At 32.6% G+C, this 25,734-nt stretch overlaps 5 pseudogenes; all 5 read right to left on the bottom strand.

Moving 5' to 3' along the window:
- Window positions 1-3,667: 3,667 nt before the first annotated feature.
- Window positions 3,668-3,801, bottom strand: LOC145242817 (U2 spliceosomal RNA; annotated as a pseudogene).
- A 4,041-nt stretch (window positions 3,802-7,842) lies between these two features.
- On the bottom strand, window positions 7,843-7,976 carry LOC145242880 (U2 spliceosomal RNA; annotated as a pseudogene).
- A 3,231-nt stretch (window positions 7,977-11,207) lies between these two features.
- Window positions 11,208-11,341, bottom strand: LOC145242875 (U2 spliceosomal RNA; annotated as a pseudogene).
- Window positions 11,342-18,500: 7,159 nt separating this feature from the next.
- Window positions 18,501-18,634, bottom strand: LOC145242819 (U2 spliceosomal RNA; annotated as a pseudogene).
- A 3,656-nt stretch (window positions 18,635-22,290) lies between these two features.
- LOC145242821 (U2 spliceosomal RNA) lies at window positions 22,291-22,424 on the bottom strand (annotated as a pseudogene).
- Window positions 22,425-25,734: the final 3,310 nt, after the last annotated feature.

Consider the following 25,734-nt stretch of genomic DNA (forward strand, 5'->3'; position numbering starts at 1 on the left):
GTTTCCCAAGCATTTGGGGTGGGAAGGGGGGGAAGAAGCCGAGTGCACAGTTTCGTGTGAGAGAGAGAGAACAATTCTCAACCTATATACTCAACAAATTTTTTATCTACAGATTTGAAAGTTTGTATATAGGGTATTCAGACATATGGAAATATATCTAGCATAATCTATCTATTATATCTATAAAAGTGAAAATGTGTGTGTGTGTGAGGTAGCCAGAGAGAGAGAGAGAGAGAGAGAGAGACAACAATTCTCAACCTATATATTCAATACATTTTTTATCTACAGATTTGAAAATTTGTATATAGGGTATTCAGACATATGGAAATATATCTAGCATAATCTATCTATTATATCTATAAAAGTGAAAATGTGTGTGTGTGTGTGTGTGTGTGTGTGTGTGCGTAAGAGAGAGAGAGAACAATTCTCAACCTATATACTCAACGTATTTTTATCTACGGATTTTAAACTTTGTATATAGGGTATTCAGACATATAGAAATATATCTAGCATAATCTATACATTATATCTATAAAAGTGAGAATGTGAGTGTGTGAGAGAGAGAGAACAATTCTCAACCTATATATTCAACAAATTTTTTACCTACAGATTTGAAAATTTGTATATTGGGTATTCAGACATATGGAAATATATCTAGCATAATCGATCTATTATATCTATAAAAGTTAGAATGTGTGTGTGTGAGGTAGCCAGAGAGAGAGAGAGAGAGAGAGAGTAAGAACAATTTTCAACCTATATATTCAACAAATATTTGATCTACAGATTAGAAAATTTGTATATAGGGTATTCAGACATATGGAAATATATCTAGCATAATCTATCTATTATATCTCTAAAATTGAGAATGTGTGTGTGAGAGAGAGAGAGAGAACAATTTTCAACCTATATACTCAACAAATTTTTTTATCTACAGATTTGAAAATTTGTATATAGGGTATTCAGACATATGGAAATATATCTAGAGTAATCTATCTATTATATCTATAAAAGTGAGAATGCGTGTGTGTGTGAGAGAGAGCGACACAGAACAATTCTCAACCTATATATTCAACAAATTTTTTATGTACAGATCTGAAATATCACATTTGTATAGAAGTAGAAATCTTGATACCTACTCTGATACCTAATAAAAGAAAGGACACTCTTTAGGGCGGATTTTGATTATAACAAGTCACTAATTAGAAATTATAATAAACATTCTAATAATTTAAGAATTTTACCAAAATAAAATTGCATGGTAATCACCCAATTTCTGCCACAAAATTTTGATTGGCAGAACTCATAAACATAAAATATATATTTTCTAATTTCATCTTTTTTTTTTCTTTTTACATAATCTGGTTTGATGTTTTCCCAAATATTCAAATCACTATATTTTGCTGCTTAATATCAAATACAGCAACTGAGTTATTTTTATGCATCAAACAATTACATTTTCTCATTCATCCAAACTAATCACTGAACATCAATTTCATATTTTCTTCACTAAAATATTACTGTGCTTGATGTCATCAAGTGGAGCGGATCATTTTTTTTTCATTTGTTCACACATTTTTCCAATTTATATATATTTTAAAGATTCTTAGCCTATGTCATTGCATACCAATCTGTTTATTAAAAGTTAAGGTTCACTGTAAACACATATGTTACACCAAAATAAAAACGCTTCAGATAATGTCTTGATATTCAATTCAGTTTCTCACATGACATCTTATGAAGTTAGTAGAAATGTTACAGACTTTTGAATCTCAAACACTTTCAATACTGTGCACTGATATTTTCTTTTTTGCAATATAAGCACATTCATGACTTTTTTTACAAACGTTAAAAACTTTCACATTGTGTAGCAATATACTGAAACAATTATAAAAATATTTGTTTTTATTTTGAATGATGCAGGGCATCTGAAGAGAGATTTTTCTAACAAAATGAAAGTATAATTTTTAGCAATAGGTATCTAGGAAAAGGCCACTACATATAAGTTCCAAATTTCCACAACCTGGCAAATACTGGTACATGCTAGCAAATTTAGATTTGCAATTACAAAATATGATTCTAATTTTTTCCTTTGCTCTTTATTCTAACACTACACTAAGTTTACTGTGTTATTTCGCTACAGTTGATATTGTGTAGAACAATAAGAAAATCATAGTGAACAATGCATTCAACAAAATTTAACACACATTTCTAGATACCTATATCTAATAAGTTCAAAAGAAAGGACACACTTAGGGAGGTATTTTGGTGGTCAAGTCACTAAAAAGAGATTAGCTGGTTTCCCGGCATAGCCCAGGATATAATAAAGATTGACTGAAATACATGTTCTAGCTGGTTTCTAGGCGTTGCCAGGGATGTAATATAGACACATTATGTTGTATATTACCTGTTCTCTTCTCCCTAAGGTAAAACAATTTCATATACATGCTGTAAATTACCTATGCTAGGGATAAACCATGAACAATATCAGTCCTAGGGTAGATAAAACAAATAATACATAGAGATGAAAGATTCCTCTCCCCTAAGAATCAAACATATGTTCAATATCTGCTTTTGTTTTTTCATTGTTTATACGGTCCCGAGCAACGCCGGGTAGCCCTGCTAGTAATAATATATAAAAGGCAAAAATCGGTGTGTATGTATGTATGTATGTATGTATGTATGTATGTTTGTTTGTAACGCTAAAACTTTTGAAAGACGGAACCAGAGTTGACAAATTTGGTATCATATTGCACCTTGATCACCCGGATGACAAATATCGAAATTTCACGTCAAACGGACCAGTAGAAAGGGGTCAACTGATCGTTTTTCTCCTAGGGGGGCCCCCCAAAAAAACTGTCATTTTACCGTTATTCAATACGTGTCACGTGACGTGACGTCAGCTCAAACTTTTGACAGACACAACCAAAGTTGACAAATTATGTATCATATTGAACCTTGATCACCCGCATGACAAATATCGAAATTCCACACCAAACGGACCATTAAAAGGGGGTGAACTGATCATTTCTCTCCTAGGGGGGCCCCCCAAAAAACCTGTCATTTTAATGTTAATATTACATAATCCAAAAACGCTTAGTCATGTCACGTGACGTGACGTCAACATCCAGTAATGGCGAACAAATGTAAACAAACACTTTGTTTTACCGATACTTTTGTAATTTCTCTTCTGCTTTGTTCTAGAGATTATTAAACTCCATGACAATGTCTCCAGCGTATTTAACTGGTTAAAAATAGTATTTATACAAGAGTTTTAACGAAAAATATCAGGAAAAAATGTACAGGAATAAAAAAAAATTCAGCTTTCAAAATATTCGTCGATAAAAAAACCGATCTTTATATTTACGCTAGCCATTTTTTATATTACCACGTGACCTGCTATCTCTTAAACTGGAGGGGGGGGGATCCACTTGAATCCAACAAAACCAGTAATTTTTTTTTTCTATTATATATACATCATTTTCTATAAAATTAAGTGTAGACTTTATAATTAAAACAAAAAATGTTATTCATACTAAAAAAAAAAAAAAACGCTTAGTCATGTCACGTGACGTGACGTCAACATCCACTAATGGCGAACAATTGTACCTATTTACTATGCCTCCCCACGGGACAGAGTTAGACACCAGGGTCGTTTTTTAACGTGGAGAAAAGGTACAAAAATAAAAATTGTCTCAGTCGTGGAGGATTTCTCCTCCACCGAAAGAGAACAAGAAATAGAAGTGCAGCATCTGAAGAACAGATACTACACTTTGATCTTGACCAAAAGGCCAAGAATGCGAACAATTGTAAATAACAACTTTTTTCACAAAACCAACACCGTCTTTCTTATTTTTCTCTCTCTTTCTCTCTCTCTCTCACCCACTTACTCTTCCCTCTCTCTCACCCTCTTTCTCTTGACGTCACACCACTGTTAAACTGTGGGGGGGGGGAACACATTCCCAGGCATTATCTCCTATAGATGCACATTTTATTAGAAATTCAGCTTTCAAAATATTAGACGATAATAAAAATATAAAACCAACACCCTCTTTCTCTTTTCTCTCTCTCTCACCAACTTACTCTTCTCTCTCTCTCACCCACTTTCTCTTGACCTCCTACTACTGTTAAACTGTGTGTGTGTGTGGGGGGGGGAAGAGGCAGCTTGAAAACCAACAAAAACAGTGCACAGTTTCCCAAGCATTTGGGGTGGGAAGGGGGGGAAGAAGCCGAGTGCACAGTTTCGTGTGAGAGAGAGAGAACAATTCTCAACCTATATACTCAACAAATTTTTTATCTACAGATTTGAAAGTTTGTATATAGGGTATTCAGACATATGGAAATATATCTAGCATAATCTATCTATTATATCTATAAAAGTGAAAATGTGTGTGTGTGTGAGGTAGCCAGAGAGAGAGAGAGAGAGAGAGAGAGACAACAATTCTCAACCTATATATTCAATACATTTTTTATCTACAGATTTGAAAATTTGTATATAGGGTATTCAGACATATGGAAATATATCTAGCATAATCTATCTATTATATCTATAAAAGTGAAAATGTGTGTGTGTGTGTGTGTGTGTGTGTGTGTGCGTAAGAGAGAGAGAGAACAATTCTCAACCTATATACTCAACGTATTTTTATCTACGGATTTTAAACTTTGTATATAGGGTATTCAGACATATAGAAATATATCTAGCATAATCTATACATTATATCTATAAAAGTGAGAATGTGAGTGTGTGAGAGAGAGAGAACAATTCTCAACCTATATATTCAACAAATTTTTTACCTACAGATTTGAAAATTTGTATATTGGGTATTCAGACATATGGAAATATATCTAGCATAATCGATCTATTATATCTATAAAAGTTAGAATGTGTGTGTGTGAGGTAGCCAGAGAGAGAGAGAGAGAGAGAGTAAGAACAATTTTCAACCTATATATTCAACAAATATTTGATCTACAGATTAGAAAATTTGTATATAGGGTATTCAGACATATGGAAATATATCTAGCATAATCTATCTATTATATCTCTAAAATTGAGAATGTGTGTGTGAGAGAGAGAGAGAGAACAATTTTCAACCTATATACTCAACAAATTTTTTTATCTACAGATTTGAAAATTTGTATATAGGGTATTCAGACATATGGAAATATATCTAGAGTAATCTATCTATTATATCTATAAAAGTGAGAATGCGTGTGTGTGTGAGAGAGAGCGACACAGAACAATTCTCAACCTATATATTCAACAAATTTTTTATGTACAGATCTGAAATATCACATTTGTATAGAAGTAGAAATCTTGATACCTACTCTGATACCTAATAAAAGAAAGGACACTCTTTAGGGCGGATTTTGATTATAACAAGTCACTAATTAGAAATTATAATAAACATTCTAATAATTTAAGAATTTTACCAAAATAAAATTGCATGGTAATCACCCAATTTCTGCCACAAAATTTTGATTGGCAGAACTCATAAACATAAAATATATATTTTCTAATTTCATCTTTTTTTTTTCTTTTTACATAATCTGGTTTGATGTTTTCCCAAATATTCAAATCACTATATTTTGCTGCTTAATATCAAATACAGCAACTGAGTTATTTTTATGCATCAAACAATTACATTTTCTCATTCATCCAAACTAATCACTGAACATCAATTTCATATTTTCTTCACTAAAATATTACTGTGCTTGATGTCATCAAGTGGAGCGGATCATTTTTTTTTCATTTGTTCACACATTTTTCCAATTTATATATATTTTAAAGATTCTTAGCCTATGTCATTGCATACCAATCTGTTTATTAAAAGTTAAGGTTCACTGTAAACACATATGTTACACCAAAATAAAAACGCTTCAGATAATGTCTTGATATTCAATTCAGTTTCTCACATGACATCTTATGAAGTTAGTAGAAATGTTACAGACTTTTGAATCTCAAACACTTTCAATACTGTGCACTGATATTTTCTTTTTTGCAATATAAGCACATTCATGACTTTTTTTACAAACGTTAAAAACTTTCACATTGTGTAGCAATATACTGAAACAATTATAAAAATATTTGTTTTTATTTTGAATGATGCAGGGCATCTGAAGAGAGATTTTTCTAACAAAATGAAAGTATAATTTTTAGCAATAGGTATCTAGGAAAAGGCCACTACATATAAGTTCCAAATTTCCACAACCTGGCAAATACTGGTACATGCTAGCAAATTTAGATTTGCAATTACAAAATATGATTCTAATTTTTTCCTTTGCTCTTTATTCTAACACTACACTAAGTTTACTGTGTTATTTCGCTACAGTTGATATTGTGTAGAACAATAAGAAAATCATAGTGAACAATGCATTCAACAAAATTTCACACACATTTCTAGATACCTATATCTAATAAGTTCAAAAGAAAGGACACACTTAGGGAGGTATTTTGGTGGTCAAGTCACTAAAAAGAGATTAGCTGGTTTCCCGGCATAGCCCAGGATATAATAAAGATTGACTGAAATACATGTTCTAGCTGGTTTCTAGGCGTTGCCAGGGATGTAATATAGACACATTATGTTGTATATTACCTGTTCTCTTCTCCCTAAGGTAAAACAATTTCATATACATGCTGTAAATTACCTATGCTAGGGATAAACCATGAACAATATCAGTCCTAGGGTAGATAAAACAAATAATACATAGAGATGAAAGATTCCTCTCCCCTAAGAATCAAACATATGTTCAATATCTGCTTTTGTTTTTTCATTGTTTATACGGTCCCGAGCAACGCCGGGTAGCCCTGCTAGTAATCTATATATATAAAAGCCAAAAATCGGTGTGTATGTATGTATGTATGTATGTATGTTTGTTTGTAACGCTAAAACTTTTGAAAGACGGAACCAGAGTTGACAAATTTGGTATCATATTGCACCTTGATCACCCGGATGACAAATATCGAAATTTCACGTCAAACGGACCAGTAGAAAGGGGTCAACTGATCGTTTTTCTCCTAGGGGGGCCCCCCAAAAAACCTGTCATTTTAACGTTATTCAATACGTGTCACGTGACGTGACGTCAGCTCAAACTTTTGACAGACACAACCAAAGTTGACAAATTATGTATCATATTGAACCTTGATCACCCGCATGACAAATATCGAAATTCCACACCAAACGGACCATTAAAAGGGGGTGAACTGATCATTTCTCTCCTAGGGGGGCCCCCAAAAAAACCTGTCATTTTAATGTTAATATTACATAATCCAAAAACGCTTAGTCATGTCACGTGACGTGACGTCAACATCCAGTAATGGCGAACAAATGTAAACAAACACTTTGTTTTACCGATACTTTTGTAATTTCTCTTCTGCTTTGTTCTAGAGATTATTAAACTCCATGACAATGTCTCCAACGTATTTAACTGGTTAAAAATAGTATTTATACAAGAGTTTTAACGAAAAATATCAGGAAAAAATGTACAGGAATAAAAAAAAATTCAGCTTTCAAAATATTCGTCGATAAAAAAACCGATCTTTATATTTACGCTAGCCATTTTGTATATTACCACGTGACCTGCTATCTCTTAAACTGGAGGGGGGGGATCCACTTGAATCCAACAAAACCAGTAATTTTTTTTTCTATTATATATACATCATTTTCTATAAAATTAAGTGTAGACTTTATAATTAAAACAAAAAATGTTATTCATACTAAAAAAAAAAAACGCTTAGTCATGTCACGTGACGTGACGTCAACATCCACTAATGGCGAACAATTGTACCTATTTATTATGCCTCCCCACGGGACAGTTAGACACCAGGGTCGTTTTTTTAACGTGGAGAAAAGGTACAAAAATAAAAATTGTCTCAGTCGTGGAGGATTTCTCCTCCACCGAAAGAGAACAAGAAATAGAAGTGCAGCATCTGAAGAACAGATACTACACTTTGATCTTGACCAAAAGGCCAAGAATGCGAACAATTGTAAATAACAACTTTTTTCACAAAACCAACACCGTCTTTCTTTTTTTTCTCTCTCTTTCTCTCTCTCACCCACTTACTCTTCCCTCTCTCTCACCCTCTTTCTCTTGACGTCACACCACTGTTAAACTGTGGGGGGGGGAACACATTCCCAGGCATTATCTCTTATAGATGCACATTTTATTAGAAATTCAGCTTTCAAAATATTAGACGATAATAAAAATATAAAACCAACACCCTCTTTCTCTTTTCTCTCTCTCTCACCAACTTACTCTTCTCTCTCTCTCTCACCCTCTTTCTCTTGACCTCCTACTACTGTTAGACTGTGTGTGTGTGGGGAGGGGAAGAGGCAGCTTGAAAACCAACAAAAACAGTGCACAGTTTCCCAAGCATTTGGGGTGGGAAGGGGGGGAAGAAGCCGAGCGCACAGTTTCGTGTGAGAGAGAGAGAACAATTCTCAACCTATATACTCAACAAATTTTTTATCTACAGATTTGAAAGTTTGTATATAGGGTATTCAGACATATGGAAATATATCTAGCATAATCTATCTATTATATCTATAAAAGTGAGAATGCGTGTGTGTGTGAGAGAGAGCGACACAGAACAATTCTCAACCTATATATTCAACAAATTTTTTATGTACAGATCTGAAATATCACATTTGTATAGAAGTAGAAATCTTGATACCTACTCTGATACCTAATAAAAGAAAGGACACTCTTTAGGGCGGATTTTGATTATAACAAGTCACTAATTAGAAATTATAATAAACATTCTAATAATTTAAGAATTTTACCAAAATAAAATTGCATGGTAATCACCCAATTTCTGCCACAAAATTTTGATTGGCAGAACTCATAAACATAAAATATATATTTTCTAATTTCATCTTTTTTTTTTCTTTTTACATAATCTGGTTTGATGTTTTCCCAAATATTCAAATCACTATATTTTGCTGCTTAATATCAAATACAGCAACTGAGTTATTTTTATGCATCAAACAATTACATTTTCTCATTCATCCAAACTAATCACTGAACATCAATTTCATATTTTCTTCACTAAAATATTACTGTGCTTGATGTCATCAAGTGGAGCGGATCATTTTTTTTTCATTTGTTCACACATTTTTCCAATTTATATATATTTTAAAGATTCTTAGCCTATGTCATTGCATACCAATCTGTTTATTAAAAGTTAAGGTTCACTGTAAACACATATGTTACACCAAAATAAAAACGCTTCAGATAATGTCTTGATATTCAATTCAGTTTCTCACATGACATCTTATGAAGTTAGTAGAAATGTTACAGACTTTTGAATCTCAAACACTTTCAATACTGTGCACTGATATTTTCTTTTTTGCAATATAAGCACATTCATGATTTTTTTTACAAACGTTAAAAACTTTCACATTGTGTAGCAATATACTGAAACAATTATAAAAATATTTGTTTTTATTTTGAATGATGCAGGGCATCTGAAGAGAGATTTTTCTAACAAAATGAAAGTATAATTTTTAGCAATAGGTATCTAGGAAAAGGCCACTACATATGTTATAAGTTCCAAATTTCCACAACCTGGCAAATACTGGTACATGCTAGCAAATTTAGATTTGCAATTACAAAATATGATTCTAATTTTTTCCTTTGCTCTTTATTCTAACACTACACTAAGTTTACTGTGTTATTTCGCTACAGTTGATATTGTGTAGAACAATAAGAAAATCATAGTGAACAATGCATTCAACAAAATTTCACACACATTTCTAGATACCTATATCTAATAAGTTCAAAAGAAAGGACACACTTAGGGAGGTATTTTGGTGGTCAAGTCACTAAAAAGAGATTAGCTGGTTTCCCGGCATAGCCCAGGATATAATAAAGATTGACTGAAATACATGTTCTAGCTGGTTTCTAGGCGTTGCCAGGGATGTAATATAGACACATTATGTTGTATATTACCTGTTCTCTTCTCCCTAAGGTAAAACAATTTCATATACATGCTGTAAATTACCTATGCTAGGGATAAAACATGAACAATATCAGTCCTAGGGTAGATAAAACAAATAATACATAGAGATGAAAGATTCCTCTCCCCTAAGAATCAAACATATGTTCAATATCTGCTTTTGTTTTTTCATTGTTTATACGGTCCCGAGCAACGCCGGGTAGCCCTGCTAGTAATAATATATAAAAGGCAAAAATCGGTGTGTATGTATGTATGTATGTATGTATGTATGTATGTTTGTTTGTAACGCTAAAACTTTTGAAAGACGGAACCAGAGTTGACAAATTTGGTATCATATTGCACCTTGATCACCCGGATGACAAATATCGAAATTTCACGTCAAACGGACCAGTAGAAAGGGGTCAACTGATCGTTTTTCTCCTAGGGGGGCCCCCCAAAAAAACTGTCATTTTACCGTTATTCAATACGTGTCACGTGACGTGACGTCAGCTCAAACTTTTGACAGACACAACCAAAGTTGACAAATTATGTATCATATTGAACCTTGATCACCCGCATGACAAATATCGAAATTCCACACCAAACGGACCATTAAAAGGGGGTGAACTGATCATTTCTCTCCTAGGGGGGCCCCCCAAAAAACCTGTCATTTTAATGTTAATATTACATAATCCAAAAACGCTTAGTCATGTCACGTGACGTGACGTCAACATCCAGTAATGGCGAACAAATGTAAACAAACACTTTGTTTTACCGATACTTTTGTAATTTCTCTTCTGCTTTGTTCTAGAGATTATTAAACTCCATGACAATGTCTCCAGCGTATTTAACTGGTTAAAAATAGTATTTATACAAGAGTTTTAACGAAAAATATCAGGAAAAAATGTACAGGAATAAAAAAAAATTCAGCTTTCAAAATATTCGTCGATAAAAAAACCGATCTTTATATTTACGCTAGCCATTTTGTATATTACCACGTGACCTGCTATCTCTTAAACTGGAGGGGGGGATCCACTTGAATCCAACAAAACCAGTAATTTTTTTTTTCTATTATATATACATCATTTTCTATAAAATTAAGTGTAGACTTTATAATTAAAACAAAAAATGTTATTCATACTAAAAAAAAAAAAAAAACGCTTAGTCATGTCACGTGACGTGACGTCAACATCCACTAATGGCGAACAATTGTACCTATCTACTATGCCTCCCCACGGGACAGAGTTAGACACCAGGGTCGTTTTTTAACGTGGAGAAAAGGTACAAAAATAAAAATTGTCTCAGTCGTGGAGGATTTCTCCTCCACCGAAAGAGAACAAGAAATAGAAGTGCAGCATCTGAAGAACAGATACTACACTTTGATCTTGACCAAAAGGCCAAGAATGCGAACAATTGTAAATAACAACTTTTTTCACAAAACCAACACCGTCTTTCTTATTTTTCTCTCTCTTTCTCTCTCTCTCTCACCCACTTACTCTTCCCTCTCTCTCACCCTCTTTCTCTTGACGTCACACCACTGTTAAACTGTGGGGGGGGGAACACATTCCCAGGCATTATCTCCTATAGATGCACATTTTATTAGAAATTCAGCTTTCAAAATATTAGACGATAATAAAAATATAAAACCAACACCCTCTTTCTCTTTTCTCTCTCTCTCACCAACTTACTCTTCTCTCTCTCTCACCCACTTTCTCTTGACCTCCTACTACTGTTAAACTGTGTGTGTGTGTGGGGGGGGGAAGAGGCAGCTTGAAAACCAACAAAAACAGTGCACAGTTTCCCAAGCATTTGGGGTGGGAAGGGGGGGAAGAAGCCGAGTGCACAGTTTCGTGTGAGAGAGAGAGAACAATTCTCAACCTATATACTCAACAAATTTTTTATCTACAGATTTGAAAGTTTGTATATAGGGTATTCAGACATATGGAAATATATCTAGCATAATCTATCTATTATATCTATAAAAGTGAAAATGTGTGTGTGTGTGAGGTAGCCAGAGAGAGAGAGAGAGAGAGAGAGAGACAACAATTCTCAACCTATATATTCAATACATTTTTTATCTACAGATTTGAAAATTTGTATATAGGGTATTCAGACATATGGAAATATATCTAGCATAATCTATCTATTATATCTATAAAAGTGAAAATGTGTGTGTGTGTGTGTGTGTGTGTGCGTAAGAGAGAGAGAGAACAATTCTCAACCTATATACTCAACGTATTTTTATCTACGGATTTTAAACTTTGTATATAGGGTATTCAGACATATAGAAATATATCTAGCATAATCTATACATTATATCTATAAAAGTGAGAATGTGAGTGTGTGAGAGAGAGAGAACAATTCTCAACCTATATATTCAACAAATTTTTTACCTACAGATTTGAAAATTTGTATATTGGGTATTCAGACATATGGAAATATATCTAGCATAATCGATCTATTATATCTATAAAAGTTAGAATGTGTGTGTGTGAGGTAGCCAGAGAGAGAGAGAGAGAGAGAGTAAGAACAATTTTCAACCTATATATTCAACAAATATTTGATCTACAGATTAGAAAATTTGTATATAGGGTATTCAGACATATGGAAATATATCTAGCATAATCTATCTATTATATCTCTAAAATTGAGAATGTGTGTGTGAGAGAGAGAGAGAGAACAATTTTCAACCTATATACTCAACAAATTTTTTTATCTACAGATTTGAAAATTTGTATATAGGGTATTCAGACATATGGAAATATATCTAGAGTAATCTATCTATTATATCTATAAAAGTGAGAATGCGTGTGTGTGTGAAAGAGAGCGACACAGAACAATTCTCAACCTATATATTCAACAAATTTTTTATGTACAGATCTGAAATATCACATTTGTATAGAAGTAGAAATCTTGATACCTACTCTGATACCTAATAAAAGAAAGGACACTCTTTAGGGCGGATTTTGATTATAACAAGTCACTAATTAGAAATTATAATAAACATTCTAATAATTTAAGAATTTTACCAAAATAAAATTGCATGGTAATCACCCAATTTCTGCCACAAAATTTTGATTGGCAGAACTCATAAACATAAAATATATATTTTCTAATTTCATCTTTTTTTTTTCTTTTTACATAATCTGGTTTGATGTTTTCCCAAATATTCAAATCACTATATTTTGCTGCTTAATATCAAATACAGCAACTGAGTTATTTTTATGCATCAAACAATTACATTTTCTCATTCATCCAAACTAATCACTGAACATCAATTTCATATTTTCTTCACTAAAATATTACTGTGCTTGATGTCATCAAGTGGAGCGGATCATTTTTTTTTCATTTGTTCACACATTTTTCCAATTTATATATATTTTGTTAAAGATTCTTAGCCTATGTCATTGCATACCAATCTGTTTATTAAAAGTTAAGGTTCACTGTAAACACATATGTTACACCAAAATAAAAACGCTTCAGAGAGAGAGTAAGAACAATTCTCAACCTATATATTCAACAAATTCTATCTTTACAGATTTGAAAATTTGTATATAGGGTATTCAGACATTTGGAAATATATCTAGCATAATCTATTATATCTATAAAAGTGAGAATGTGTGTGTGAGAGAGAGAGAAAGAACAATTCTCAACCTATATACTCAACAAATTTTTTATCTACAGATTTAAAAATTTGTATATAGGGTATTCAGACATATAGAAATATATCTAGCATAACCTATCTATTATATCTATAAAATGACCATGTGTGTGTGTGTGAGAGAGAGAGAGAGAGTCAGAGAGAGAGAGAGAACAATTTTCAGCTTGTGTGTGTGTGAGAAAGAGAGAGAAAGAAAGAGAGGAAGGAAAATTCTCACCCTATATATTCAACAAATTTTTTATCTACATATTAGAAAATTTGGATATAGGGTATTCAGACGTATGGAAATATATCTAGCATAATCTATCTATTATATCTATAAAAGTGAGAATGTGTGTGTGAGAGAGAGAGAAAGAGAGAGAGAGAGAACAATTCTCAACCTATATATTCAACTAATTTTTTATCTACAGATTTGAAAATGTGTATATTGGGTATTCAGACATATGTAAATATATCTGGCATAATCTATGTATTATATCTATAAAAGTGTGAATGTGAGTGATGGAAAGAGCAAAAAATTCTCAACCTATATAACCTATAAAAGTGAGAATATGTGTGAGAGAGAGAGAGAGAGAACAATTCTCAACCTATATATTCCACACATTTTTGGGCACAGATTTGGAAATTTGTATATAGGGTAGGCAGACATATAGAAATATATCTAGCATAATCTATCTATTATATCTATAAAAGTGAGAACTTGTGTGTGTGTGTGTGTGTGTGTGTGTGAGAGAGAGAGAGAGAACAATTCTTAACCTACATACTCAACAAATTTTTTACCTACAGTTTAGAAAATTTGTATATAGGGTATTCAGACATATGGAAATATATCTAGCATAATCTATCTATTATAACTACAAAAGTTAGAATGTGTGTGTGAGAGAGAGAGAGAACAATTCTAAACCTATATATTCAACAAATTTTTTATCTACAGATTTGAAACTTTGTATATAGGGTATTCAGACATATGGAAATATATCTTGCATAATCTATCTATTTTATCTATAAAAGTGAGAATGCGTGTGTGTGAGATAGCGAGAGAGAGAAAGAGAAAAAGAGAGAGATAAAAATTCTCAACCTATACATTCAACAAATTTTATATCCACAGATTTGAACATTTGTATATAGGGTGTTCAGACATATAGAAATATATCTAGCATAATCTATCTATTATATGTATAAAAGTGAGAATGTGTGTGTGTGTGAGAGAGAGGACAATTGTCAACCTATGTATACAACAAATTTTTTATCTACAGATTTCAAAATTTGTATATTGGGCATTCAGACATATTTTAATATATCTGGCATAATCTGTCTATTATATCTATAAAAGTGAGAATGTGTGTGATAGAGAGAGAGAGAACAATTCTCAACCTATATACTCAACAAATTTTTTATCTACAGATTTGAAAATTTGTATATAGGGTATTCAGACATATGGAAATATATCTAGCATAATCTATTATATCTATAAAAGTGAGAATGTGTGTGTGTGTGTGAGAGAGAGAGAGAGAGAGAGAACAATTCTCAACCCATATACTCAACAAATTCTTTATCTACAGATTTTAAAATTTGTATATAGAGTATTCATACAAATAGAAATATATCTAGGATAATCTTTCTATTATATCTATAAAAGTGAGAATGTGTGTGTGTGTGAGCGAGAGAGAGAGAGAGAGAGAGAGAGAGAGAACAGTTCTCAACCTATACATTCAACAAATTTTTATATATAGGGTATTCAGAAATATCGAAATATATCTAGCATAATCTATTATATCTTTAAAAGTTAGAATGTGTGTGTGTGAGAGATAGAGAGAACAATTCTCAACCTATGCACTCTACAAATTTTTTATCTACAAATTAGAAAATTTGTATATAGGGTATTCACACATATGGAAATATATCTAGCATAATCTATCTATTATATCTATAAAAGTTAGAATGTGTGTGTGAGGTAGCCAGAGAGAGAGAGAGAGAGAGTAAGAACAATTTTCAACCTATATATTCAACAAATATTTGATCTACAGATTAGAAAATTTGTATATAGGGTATTCAGACATATGGAAATATATCTAGCATAATCTATCTATTATATCTCTAAAATTGAGAATGTGTGTGTGAGAGAGAGAGAGAACAATTTTCAACCTATATACTCAACAAATTTTTTTATCTACAGATTTGAAAATTTGTATATAGGGTATTCAGACATATGGAAATATATCTAGAGTAATCTATCTATTATATCTATAAAAGTGAGAATGCGTGTGTGTGTGAGAGAGAGCGACACAGAACAATTCTCAACCTATATATTCAACAAATTTTTTATGTACAGATCTGAAATATCACATTTGTATAGAAGTAGAAATCTTGATACCTACTCTGATACCTAATAAAAGAAAGGACACTCTTTAGGGCGGATTTTGATTATAACAAGTCACTAATTAGAAATTATAATAAACATTCTAATAATTTAAGAATTTTACCAAAATAAAATTGCATGGTAATCACCCAATTTCTGCCACAAAATTTTGATTGGCAGAACTCATAAACATAAAATATATATTTTCTAATTTCATCTTTTTTTTTTCTTTTTACATAATCTGGTTTGATGTTTTCCCAAATATTCAAATCACTATATTTTGCTGCTTAATATCAAATACAGCAACTGAGTTATTTTTATGCATCAAACAATTACATTTTCTCATTCATCCAAACTAATCACTGAACATCAATTTCATATTTTCTTCACTAAAATATTACTGTGCTTGATGTCATCAAGTGGAGCGGATCATTTTTTTTTCATTTGTTCACACATTTTTCCAATTTATATATATTTTAAAGATTCTTAGCCTATGTCATTGCATACCAATCTGTTTATTAAAAGTTAAGGTTCACTGTAAACACATATGTTACACCAAAATAAAAACGCTTCAGATAATGTCTTGATATTCAATTCAGTTTCTCACATGACATCTTATGAAGTTAGTAGAAATGTTACAGACTTTTGAATCTCAAACACTTTCAATACTGTGCACTGATATTTTCTTTTTTGCAATATAAGCACATTCATGACTTTTTTTACAAACGTTAAAAACTTTCACATTGTGTAGCAATATACTGAAACAATTATAAAAATATTTGTTTTTATTTTGAATGATGCAGGGCATCTGAAGAGAGATTTTTCTAACAAAATGAAAGTATAATTTTTAGCAATAGGTATCTAGGAAAAGGCCACTACATATAAGTTCCAAATTTCCACAACCTGGCAAATACTGGTACATGCTAGCAAATTTAGATTTGCAATTACAAAATATGATTCTAATTTTTTCCTTTGCTCTTTATTCTAACACTACACTAAGTTTACTGTGTTATTTCGCTACAGTTGATATTGTGTAGAACAATAAGAAAATCATAGTGAACAATGCATTCAACAAAATTTCACACACATTTCTAGATACCTATATCTAATAAGTTCAAAAGAAAGGACACACTTAGGGAGGTATTTTGGTGGTCAAGTCACTAAAAAGAGATTAGCTGGTTTCCCGGCATAGCCCAGGATATAATAAAGATTGACTGAAATACATGTTCTAGCTGGTTTCTAGGCGTTGCCAGGGATGTAATATAGACACATTATGTTGTATATTACCTGTTCTCTTCTCCCTAAGGTAAAACAATTTCATATACATGCTGTAAATTACCTATGCTAGGGATAAACCATGAACAATATCAGTCCTAGGGTAGATAAAACAAATAATACATAGAGATGAAAGATTCCTCTCCCCTAAGAATCAAACATATGTTCAATATCTGCTTTTGTTTTTTCATTGTTTATACGGTCCCGAGCAACGCCGGGTAGCCCTGCTAGTAATAATATATAAAAGGCAAAAATCGGTGTGTATGTATGTATGTATGTATGTATGTATGTATGTTTGTTTGTAACGCTAAAACTTTTGAAAGACGGAACCAGAGTTGACAAATTTGGTATCATATTGCACCTTGATCACCCGGATGACAAATATCGAAATTTCACGTCAAACGGACCAGTAGAAAGGGGTCAACTGATCGTTTTTCTCCTAGGGGGGCCCCCCAAAAAAACTGTCATTTTACCGTTATTCAATACGTGTCACGTGACGTGACGTCAGCTCAAACTTTTGACAGACACAACCAAAGTTGACAAATTATGTATCATATTGAACCTTGATCACCCGCATGACAAATATCGAAATTCCACACCAAACGGACCATTAAAAGGGGGTGAACTGATCATTTCTCTCCTAGGGGGGCCCCCCAAAAAACCTGTCATTTTAATGTTAATATTACATAATCCAAAAACGCTTAGTCATGTCACGTGACGTGACGTCAACATCCAGTAATGGCGAACAAATGTAAACAAACACTTTGTTTTACCGATACTTTTGTAATTTCTCTTCTGCTTTGTTCTAGAGATTATTAAACTCCATGACAATGTCTCCAGCGTATTTAACTGGTTAAAAATAGTATTTATACAAGAGTTTTAACGAAAAATATCAGGAAAAAATGTACAGGAATAAAAAAAAATTCAGCTTTCAAAATATTCGTCGATAAAAAAACCGATCTTTATATTTACGCTAGCCATTTTGTATATTACCACGTGACCTGCTATCTCTTAAACTGGAGGGGGGGGATCCACTTGAATCCAACAAAACCAGTAATTTTTTTTTTCTATTATATATACATCATTTTCTATAAAATTAAGTGTAGACTTTATAATTAAAACAAAAAATGTTATTCATACTAAAAAAAAAAAAAAACGCTTAGTCATGTCACGTGACGTGACGTCAACATCCACTAATGGCGAACAATTGTACCTATTTACTATGCCTCCCCACGGGACAGAGTTAGACACCAGGGTCGTTTTTTAACGTGGAGAAAAGGTACAAAAATAAAAATTGTCTCAGTCGTGGAGGATTTCTCCTCCACCGAAAGAGAACAAGAAATAGAAGTGCAGCATCTGAAGAACAGATACTACACTTTGATCTTGACCAAAAGGCCAAGAATGCGAACAATTGTAAATAACAACTTTTTTCACAAAACCAACACCGTCTTTCTTATTTTTCTCTCTCTTTCTCTCTCTCTCTCACCCACTTACTCTTCCCTCTCTCTCACCCTCTTTCTCTTGACGTCACACCACTGTTAAACTGTGGGGGGGGGAACACATTCCCAGGCATTATCTCCTATAGATGCACATTTTATTAGAAATTCAGCTTTCAAAATATTAGACGATAATAAAAATATAAAACCAACACCCTCTTTCTCTTTTCTCTCTCTCTCACCAACTTACTCTTCTCTCTCTCTCACCCACTTTCTCTTGACCTCCTACTACTGTTAAACTGTGTGTGTGTGTGGGGGGGGGAAGAGGCAGCTTGAAAACCAACAAAAACAGTGCACAGTTTCCCAAGCATTTGGGGTGGGAAGGGGGGGAAGAAGCCGAGTGCACAGTTTCGTGTGAGAGAGAGAGAACAATTCTCAACCTATATACTCAACAAATTTTTTATCTACAGATTTGAAAGTTTGTATATAGGGTATTCAGACATATGGAAATATATCTAGCATAATCTATCTATTATATCTATAAAAGTGAAAATGTGTGTGTGTGTGAGGTAGCCAGAGAGAGAGAGAGAGAGAGAGAGAGAGACAACAATTCTCAACCTATATATTCAATACATTTTTTATCTACAGATTTGAAAATTTGTATATAGGGTATTCAGACATATGGAAATATATCTAGCATAATCTATCTATTATATCTATAAAAGTGAAAATGTGTGTGTGTGTGTGTGTGTGTGTGTGCGTAAGAGAGAGAGAGAACAATTCTCAACCTATATACTCAACGTATTTTTATCTACGGATTTTAAACTTTGTATATAGGGTATTCAGACATATAGAAATATATCTAGCATAATCTATACATTATATCTATAAAAGTGAGAATGTGAGTGTGTGAGAGAGAGAGAACAATTCTCAACCTATATATTCAACAAATTTTTTACCTACAGATTTGAAAATTTGTATATTGGGTATTCAGACATATGGAAATATATCTAGCATAATCGATCTATTATATCTATAAAAGTCAGAATGTTTGCGTGTGGTTGTGTGTGTAAGGTTGCGAGAGAGAGAGAGAGAACAATTCTCAACCTATCTATTCAATAAATTTGTTATCTACAGATTTGACCATTTGTATATAGGGTATTCAGACATATGGAAATATATCCAGCATAATCTATCTATTATATCTATAAAAGTGAGAATGTGTGCGTGAGAGAGAGAGAGAGAGAGAGTAAGTACAATTCTCACCCTATATATTCAACAAATTTTTTATCTACCGATTAGAAAATTTGTATATAGGGTATTCAGACATATGGAAATATATCTAGCATAATCTATCTATTATATCTAGAAAAGTGAGAATGTGTGTGAAAGAGAGAGAGAGAAGAGAGAGAGAGAGAACAATTCTCAACCTATATATTCAACTAATTTTTATGTACAGATCTGAAAATTTGTATACAGGGTATTCAGACATATGGAAATATATCTAGCATAATCTATTATATCTATAAAAGGTAGAATGTGTGTGTGTGTGTGTGTGAGTGAGTGAGTGAGTGAGAGAGAGAGAGAGAGAACAATTCTCAACCTATATACTCAACAAATTTTGTATCTACAGATTTGATAATTTGTATATAGGGTATTCAGACATAAGGAAATATATCTAGCATAATCTATCTATTATATCTATAAAAGTGAGAATGTGTGTGAAAGAGAGAGAGAGAGAGAACAATTCTCAACCTATATATTCAACAAATTCTATCTTTACAGATTTGAAAATTTGTATATAGGGTATTCAGACATTTGGAAATATATCTAGCATAATCTATTATATCTATAAAAGTGAGAATGTGTGTGTGAGAGAGAGAGAAAGAACAATTCTCAACCTATATACTCAACAAATTTTTTATCTACAGATTTAAAAATTTGTATATAGGGTATTCAGACATATAGAAATATATCTAGCATAACCTATCTATTATATCTATAAAATGACCATGTGTGTGTGTGTGTGAGAGAGAGAGAGAGTCAGAGAGAGAGAGAGAACAATTTTCAGCGTGTGTGTGTGTGAGAAAGAGAGAGAGAGAAAGAGAGGAAGGAAAATTCTCACCCTATATATTCAACAAATTTTTTATCTACATATTAGAAAATTTGGATATAGGGTATTCAGACGTATGGAAATATATCTAGCATAATCTATCTATTATATCTATAAAAGTGAGAATGTGTGTGTGAGAGAGAGAGAAAGAGAGAGAGAGAGAGAGAACAATTCTCAACCTATATATTCAACTAATTTTTTATCTACAGATTTGAAAATGTGTATATTGGGTATTCAGACATATGTAAATATATCTGGCATAATCTATGTATTATATCTATAAAAGTGTGAATGTGAGTGATGGAAAGAGCAAAAAATTCTCAACCTATATAACCTATAAAAGTGAGAATATGTGTGTGAGAGAGAGAGAGAGAGAACAATTCTCAACCTATATATTCCACACATTTTTGGGCACAGATTTGGAAATTTGTATATAGGGTAGGCAGACATATAGAAATATATCTAGCATAATCTATCTATTATATAAAAGGCAAAAATCGGTGTGTATGTATGTATGTATGTATGTATGTATGTATGTTTGTTTGTAACGCTAAAACTTTTGAAAGACGGAACCAGAGTTGACAAATTTGGTATCATATTGCACCTTGATCACCCGGATGACAAATATCGAAATTTCACGTCAAACGGACCAGTAGAAAGGGGTCAACTGATCGTTTTTCTCCTAGGGGGGCCCCCCAAAAAAACTGTCATTTTACCGTTATTCAATACGTGTCACGTGACGTGACGTCAGCTCAAACTTTTGACAGACACAACCAAAGTTGACAAATTATGTATCATATTGAACCTTGATCACCCGCATGACAAATATCGAAATTCCACACCAAACGGACCATTAAAAGGGGGTGAACTGATCATTTCTCTCCTAGGGGGGCCCCCCAAAAAACCTGTCATTTTAATGTTAATATTACATAATCCAAAAACGCTTAGTCATGTCACGTGACGTGACGTCAACATCCAGTAATGGCGAACAAATGTAAACAAACACTTTGTTTTACCGATACTTTTGTAATTTCTCTTCTGCTTTGTTCTAGAGATTATTAAACTCCATGACAATGTCTCCAGCGTATTTAACTGGTTAAAAATAGTATTTATACAAGAGTTTTAACGAAAAATATCAGGAAAAAATGTACAGGAATAAAAAAAAATTCAGCTTTCAAAATATTCGTCGATAAAAAAACCGATCTTTATATTTACGCTAGCCATTTTGTATATTACCACGTGACCTGCTATCTCTTAAACTGGAGGGGGGGGATCCACTTGAATCCAACAAAACCAGTAATTTTTTTTTTCTATTATATATACATCATTTTCTATAAAATTAAGTGTAGACTTTATAATTAAAACAAAAAATGTTATTCATACTAAAAAAAAAAAAACGCTTAGTCATGTCACGTGACGTGACGTCAACATCCACTAATGGCGAACAATTGTACCTATTTACTATGCCTCCCCACGGGACAGAGTTAGACACCAGGGTCGTTTTTTAACGTGGAGAAAAGGTACAAAAATAAAAATTGTCTCAGTCGTGGAGGATTTCTCCTCCACCGAAAGAGAACAAGAAATAGAAGTGCAGCATCTGAAGAACAGATACTACACTTTGATCTTGACCAAAAGGCCAAGAATGCGAACAATTGTAAATAACAACTTTTTTCACAAAACCAACACCGTCTTTCTTATTTTTCTCTCTCTTTCTCTCTCTCTCTCACCCACTTACTCTTCCCTCTCTCTCACCCTCTTTCTCTTGACGTCACACCACTGTTAAACTGTGGGGGGGGGGAACACATTCCCAGGCATTATCTCCTATAGATGCACATTTTATTAGAAATTCAGCTTTCAAAATATTAGACGATAATAAAAATATAAAACCAACACCCTCTTTCTCTTTTCTCTCTCTCTCACCAACTTACTCTTCTCTCTCTCTCACCCACTTTCTCTTGACCTCCTACTACTGTTAAACTGTGTGTGTGTGTGGGGGGGGGAAGAGGCAGCTTGAAAACCAACAAAAACAGTGCACAGTTTCCCAAGCATTTGGGGTGGGAAGGGGGGGAAGAAGCCGAGTGCACAGTTTCGTGTGAGAGAGAGAGAACAATTCTCAACCTATATACTCAACAAATTTTTTATCTACAGATTTGAAAGTTTGTATATAGGGTATTCAGACATATGGAAATATATCTAGCATAATCTATCTATTATATCTATAAAAGTGAAAATGTGTGTGTGTGTGAGGTAGCCAGAGAGAGAGAGAGAGAGAGAGAGAGACAACAATTCTCAACCTATATATTCAATACATTTTTTATCTACAGATTTGAAAATTTGTATATAGGGTATTCAGACATATGGAAATATATCTAGCATAATCTATCTATTATATCTATAAAAGTGAAAATGTGTGTGTGTGTGTGTGTGTGTGTGTGTGCGTAAGAGAGAGAGAGAACAATTCTCAACCTATATACTCAACGTATTTTTATCTACGGATTTTAAACTTTGTATATAGGGTATTCAGACATATAGAAATATATCTAGCATAATCTATACATTATATCTATAAAAGTGAGAATGTGAGTGTGTGAGAGAGAGAGAACAATTCTCAACCTATATATTCAACAAATTTTTTACCTACAGATTTGAAAATTTGTATATTGGGTATTCAGACATATGGAAATATATCTAGCATAATCGATCTATTATATCTATAAAAGTTAGAATGTGTGTGTGTGAGGTAGCCAGAGAGAGAGAGAGAGAGAGAGAGTAAGAACAATTTTCAACCTATATATTCAACAAATATTTGATCTACAGATTAGAAAATTTGTATATAGGGTATTCAGACATATGGAAATATATCTAGCATAATCTATCTATTATATCTCTAAAATTGAGAATGTGTGTGTGAGAGAGAGAGAGAGAACAATTTTCAACCTATATACTCAACAAATTTTTTTATCTACAGATTTGAAAATTTGTATATAGGGTATTCAGACATATGGAAATATATCTAGAGTAATCTATCTATTATATCTATAAAAGTGAGAATGCGTGTGTGTGTGAGAGAGAGCGACACAGAACAATTCTCAACCTATATATTCAACAAATTTTTTATGTACAGATCTGAAATATCACATTTGTATAGAAGTAGAAATCTTGATACCTACTCTGATACCTAATAAAAGAAAGGACACTCTTTAGGGCGGATTTTGATTATAACAAGTCACTAATTAGAAATTATAATAAACATTCTAATAATTTAAGAATTTTACCAAAATAAAATTGCATGGTAATCACCCAATTTCTGCCACAAAATTTTGATTGGCAGAACTCATAAACATAAAATATATATTTTCTAATTTCATCTTTTTTTTTTCTTTTTACATAATCTGGTTTGATGTTTTCCCAAATATTCAAATCACTATATTTTGCTGCTTAATATCAAATACAGCAACTGAGTTATTTTTATGCATCAAACAATTACATTTTCTCATTCATCCAAACTAATCACTGAACATCAATTTCATATTTTCTTCACTAAAATATTACTGTGCTTGATGTCATCAAGTGGAGCGGATCATTTTTTTTTCATTTGTTCACACATTTTTCCAATTTATATATATTTTAAAGATTCTTAGCCTATGTCATTGCATACCAATCTGTTTATTAAAAGTTAAGGTTCACTGTAAACACATATGTTACACCAAAATAAAAACGCTTCAGATAATGTCTTGATATTCAATTCAGTTTCTCACATGACATCTTATGAAGTTAGTAGAAATGTTACAGACTTTTGAATCTCAAACACTTTCAATACTGTGCACTGATATTTTCTTTTTTGCAATATAAGCACATTCATGACTTTTTTTACAAACGTTAAAAACTTTCACATTGTGTAGCAATATACTGAAACAATTATAAAAATATTTGTTTTTATTTTGAATGATGCAGGGCATCTGAAGAGAGATTTTTCTAACAAAATGAAAGTATAATTTTTAGCAATAGGTATCTAGGAAAAGGCCACTACATATAAGTTCCAAATTTCCACAACCTGGCAAATACTGGTACATGCTAGCAAATTTAGATTTGCAATTACAAAATATGATTCTAATTTTTTCCTTTGCTCTTTATTCTAACACTACACTAAGTTTACTGTGTTATTTCGCTACAGTTGATATTGTGTAGAACAATAAGAAAATCATAGTGAACAATGCATTCAACAAAATTTCACACACATTTCTAGATACCTATATCTAATAAGTTCAAAAGAAAGGACACACTTAGGGAGGTATTTTGGTGGTCAAGTCACTAAAAAGAGATTAGCTGGTTTCCCGGCATAGCCCAGGATATAATAAAGATTGACTGAAATACATGTTCTAGCTGGTTTCTAGGCGTTGCCAGGGATGTAATATAGACACATTATGTTGTATATTACCTGTTCTCTTCTCCCTAAGGTAAAACAATTTCATATACATGCTGTAAATTACCTATGCTAGGGATAAACCATGAACAATATCAGTCCTAGGGTAGATAAAACAAATAATACATAGAGATGAAAGATTCCTCTCCCCTAAGAATCAAACATATGTTCAATATCTGCTTTTGTTTTTTCATTGTTTATACGGTCCCGAGCAACGCCGGGTAGCCCTGCTAGTAATCTATATATATAAAAGGCAAAAATCGGTGTGTATGTATGTATGTATGTATGTTTGTTTGTAACGCTAAAACTTTTGACAGACACAACCAAAGTTGACAAATTAGGTAGCATATTGCACCTTGATCACCCGGATGACAAATATCGAAATTTCACGTCAAACGGACAACTAGAAGGGGGTTAACTGATCATTTTTCTCCCAGGGGGGCCCCCCAAAAAACCTGTCATTTTAACATTATTCATTAGCTGTCACGTGACGTGACGTCAGCTCAGTAAAATGTCGGCTACGCTGAGCCTCTGAC

The sequence above is a fragment of the Euprymna scolopes genome, chromosome 2 (genome assembly GCF_053919585.1).
Source record: "Euprymna scolopes isolate OS-2025 chromosome 2, ASM5391958v1, whole genome shotgun sequence".
In the NCBI taxonomy this organism is placed as follows: domain Eukaryota; kingdom Metazoa; phylum Mollusca; class Cephalopoda; order Sepiida; family Sepiolidae; genus Euprymna; species Euprymna scolopes.